Below are 3911 nucleotides of genomic sequence, written 5' to 3'. Positions count from 1 at the left end.
GGCAAATAGGGTTAAGGAGAATCCAAAGGGATTTTATAAATACATTTAGGACAAAAAGGTAACCGGGGAGAGAATAGAGCCCCTCAAAGATCAGCATGGCAGCCCGTGTTTGGGCCGCAGGAGATGGGGGAGATACTAAACAAGTATTTTGCATCAGTGTTTACTGTGGAGAAGGACATGGAAGACACAGAATGAGGGAAAATAGACGGTGACATCTTGAAAAATGTCCATATTGCAGAGGTGGTGGTGCTGGATATCCTGAAACATAAAAGCGGATAAATCCCCAGGACCTGATCAGGTGTAGGAGACAGTGAGGTCTGCAGATGCACCCGAGAACTCTGTGGGGAGCAAGGGAAGTGATTGCTGAGCCCCTTGCTGAGATATTTGTATCATCGATAATCACAGGTGAGGTGCCGGAAGACTGGAGGTTGGCTAACGTGGTACCACTCTTTAAGAAAGGTGGTAAGGACAAGCCAGGGAACTATAGACCAGTGAGCCTGACGTTGAAGGTGGGAAAGTTGTTTGAGGGAATACTGAGGGACAGGATGTACATGTATTTGAAAAGGCAAGGACTGATTAGGGATAGTAAGCATAGCTTTACGTGTGGGAAATCATGTCTCATGAACTTGATTGAGTTTTTTGAAGAATGACAGAAGAGGATTGATGAGGGCAGAGCAGTGGACGTGATCTATATGGACTTCAATAAGGTGTTCAACAGGGTTCCACATGGGAGACTGGTGAGCAAGGTTAGATCACATGGAATACAGGGACAACCATCCATTTGGATACAGAACTAGCTTGAAGGTAGAGGACAGAAGGTGGTGGTGAAGGAGTGCTTTTCAGACTGGAGGTCTGTGACCAGTGGTGTGCCACAAGGATCAGTGCTAGGTCCAATGCTTTTTGTCACTTATATAAGTGAATTGGATGTGAACATAGGAGGTATAGTTAGTAAGTTTGCAGACCAGCCAACCAGTTCACCAAAATTTAACAAAAGAAAAAATACCGAAAAAGGGAAAAAAAAACAAATCTCAACTATCTATTAATCTAACCTACAACTAACCAGAGTGTATATTTAAGTCTCTTACATGCTCGGAATGTGTTAACATCAATGTAATAAAACCCGTATTCGTGCGGGATTCCTCTCCTAAGGGGCCCCGGGCCAGCCAGGTTTGTAATCTCAATTAAATAAAAGCCCTTGTTAGGATAGCCGAAATATCTGTATTTATGTAATTCAAGAAGGGCTGCCATATTTTATAAAATAATTCGGTCTTTCAGTGCACCATATTTGTGAGGAAGTCAAGGGGAATACATTCCATAATTAATCGGTGCCAATTTGAAAGTCCAGGGGGGCCCTCAGCCACCCAGTTCACCAAAATATTTTTCCTTGCACAGAAAGAAAGAATAGAAAATAGTCTCTTCCCATACATGTGCAGGGAGGGAAAGTTCGAAAAGCCCAAGAGGAGAGATAAAGGGTCCACTTTAATTTCCGTTCCTAAAATTTCTATCAGGGTACTTGCTACTTTAGTCCAATATCCACGGATCTTATGACAGGTCCATAAGCAATGTACAAGAGTGCCCACCTCTATTTTGCATTTAGGACACATTGGAGATGCTCCTGCCTTAAATTTTGCCAATCGAACCGGTGCTATATGGGCCCTATGAAGTATCTTCAGCTGGATAGCCTGGGTTCTGTTACAAATAGTAATTCTTCTAGCATTTTCCCAGATATCATTCCACGTTTCTGTGGAGATTTCTAGTCCCAGATCCTGAACCCATGTTTTAAGCAGATTATCCATATCTCCCGATACTTCATCATGTAGCAAATGATAAATATTACTGACGGAAGATACCCCCACTGATCGTAGGACACTACATTCTCTATCGGATTTATAAAGACTATCTAATAACGTAGTCTGCTAACGTTTTAGAAAGGATTTTAAAATCTACATTTAGCAAGGATATTGGTCTGTATGACATACAATCTTCTGGATCCTTTCCTTTTTTAAGGATAAGAGAGATATCTGCCTCTTTCAGCGAAGGCAGGAGACAGCCCTGACTATATGCATAGTTATACAAGTCCATAAGTGGACCAGCCAATATTTCTGTGAATTCTTTATAGAATTCAGCTTGAAATCCATCTGGGCCCGGTGCCTTACCGCACTGAAGATTAGATTAGATTAGATTAGATTAGATTACTTACAGTGTGGAAACAGGCCCTTCGGCCCAACAAGTCCACACCGACCCGCCGAAGCGTAACCCACCCATACCCCTACATTTACCCCTTACCTAACACTACGGGCAATTTAGCACGGCCAATTCACCTGACCTGCACATCTTTTGTGACTGTGGGAGGAAACCGGAGCACCCGGAGGAAACCCACGCAGACACGGGGAGAACGTGCAAACTCCACACAGTCAGTCGCCTGAGGCAGGAATTGAACCCGGGTCTCTGGCGCTGTGAGGCAGCAGTGCTAACCACTGTGCCACCGTGCTGCCCACGGTGAAGTTGCCTAATTGCATCAAGTATTTCTTGGACTGTTATAGGAGCATTTAGGACCAATACCTGTTCCAGAGTTAGGCCCGGAAAGGTCAAATTTTTAAAAAATAACTGCATCCTCCTAGTCCTGTCTTCACAATCCTGCGATTTATATAACTCAGAATAAAACTCTCTAAAGATCGCATTAATCTTTTTATGATCATGAGTCAAAATACTTTTCTTGATAGACGTAATAGTGAGGGGCCTTTTTTTTCTTTGCAAGAAATGCTAAGTATCTACCCGGTTTGTCGCCATATTCATATAACCTTTGTTTTGCAAATAATATTTCCCTCTTAGCCGTTTGGGTAAGCGTAGTGTTTAGAGCTGTCCTAAGAGCCGTAATCCTTTGTAATTTAATAATAGAAGATCTATCAGTGTATGCTGTTTCAGCTGCTTTTAAGTGAGCTTCAAGCAGACGCTGTTGTTCTCCCTTCAATTTTTTCTGGGTCGCTGAGTAGGAGATGATCAAGCCTCGCGTGTAAGCTTTGATGGTCTCCCACATCATTGATGGGTTGCTAGCCGTACCTGAATTAATTTCTAAAAAAGTTTTAAATTCTTGAGAGAAGTACTTTACAAATTTACTATCTTTCATTAGGAAGGGGTCCATACGCCAATGCCGAGGGGATGTCCCATTGTTCCTCGCCTTAGTTTCTATATATACACAGCGTGGTCGGAAATTGCTATACTACCTATTTTACAGGATGATACGGAATTTAAAAAAAATCGAGGGGGCAAAAAACATATCAATTCTGGTATGACATTTATGTGGATTGGAGTAGAAAGAAAAATCTCTGCCCTGTGGATGAAGACATCACCATACATCTACTAATCCTAATTCTTTGTTCACATCCATCAATTCTCTAGATCTGGGAGATACTCCTGCAGTACTCTTGGGAATCCTGTCTATATCCGGATCCATAATACAATTAAAGTCTCCCCCTATAATTATATGACGGGCATCAAAAGCCATCAATTTTGAGAAGGCTTCCGTTATAAATTTAAAGGGGTGTGCCGGGGGGCAGTACAAATTTAAAATCCCATATTCCTCTCCATTTATGAGAGCTTTAATCAAGATATATCGTCCAGATTCGTCTTTTATCTGCTTTAGGATTTTGAAAGGGAAATTCTTCCGAACAAGAATAACAACTCCCCTGCTTTTTGAGCTAAAAGAAGAAAAAAGGCCTGATCAAATCCGCCCTGTCGTAATTTCAAGTGTTCTTTATCTGACAGGTGTGTCTCCTGTAGGAGAGCTATATCAACTCTTCCTTTCTTAAGATTTGACAATATTTTCTTGCTTTTGACTGGTGAATTACTCCCCTTGACATTCCAGGTGCACCACTTAACCGACTGACCAACCATAATCCTCTGGGCCAATC

This window comes from Chiloscyllium plagiosum, chromosome 3 (assembly GCF_004010195.1).
Source record: "Chiloscyllium plagiosum isolate BGI_BamShark_2017 chromosome 3, ASM401019v2, whole genome shotgun sequence".
Lineage (NCBI taxonomy): Eukaryota > Metazoa > Chordata > Chondrichthyes > Orectolobiformes > Hemiscylliidae > Chiloscyllium > Chiloscyllium plagiosum.
Note: the sequence above shows the minus strand (reverse complement) of the source record.